This window comes from Penaeus monodon, chromosome 21, assembly GCF_015228065.2.
Source record: "Penaeus monodon isolate SGIC_2016 chromosome 21, NSTDA_Pmon_1, whole genome shotgun sequence".
In the NCBI taxonomy this organism is placed as follows: domain Eukaryota; kingdom Metazoa; phylum Arthropoda; class Malacostraca; order Decapoda; family Penaeidae; genus Penaeus; species Penaeus monodon.
In genome coordinates this window covers 43752637-43752881 of record NC_051406.1, presented here as the reverse complement: position 1 = coordinate 43752881, position 245 = coordinate 43752637, and the positions used below count along the sequence as shown (strand labels likewise).

At 45.3% G+C, this 245-nt stretch overlaps 1 protein-coding gene across 1 annotated transcript in view; it reads left to right on the top strand.

Annotated features, from left to right (window-relative positions):
* The window catches only part of LOC119586686 (putative neural-cadherin 2), a 43803-nt gene that overhangs the window by 17229 nt on the left and 26329 nt on the right, over positions 1 to 245 (top strand). The window lies entirely within an intron of this gene.

The following is a 245-nucleotide window of genomic DNA, read 5'->3' as shown; positions in this document are numbered from 1 at the left end:
TTATATGTGTGGTTGTATGCGCATACGTGTGTGTTTTGGGTGTGTTTTTTGTACATTTGTTCGTATATTTGTGTGTTTGTGTAACTTCACCGTTGTATCGCATGGCTGTCTCTCCCCCATCAGCAAGGTGACAATCCATTTCAAGAAACCAGCAGTCTGCCTTTCTTGCCGCCCAGTTTGGTCGCCCCAGAGAAAGGCTTGACACTCATGACAGGAGAGGGAGGAAGAAAGAGAGAGAGAATAAA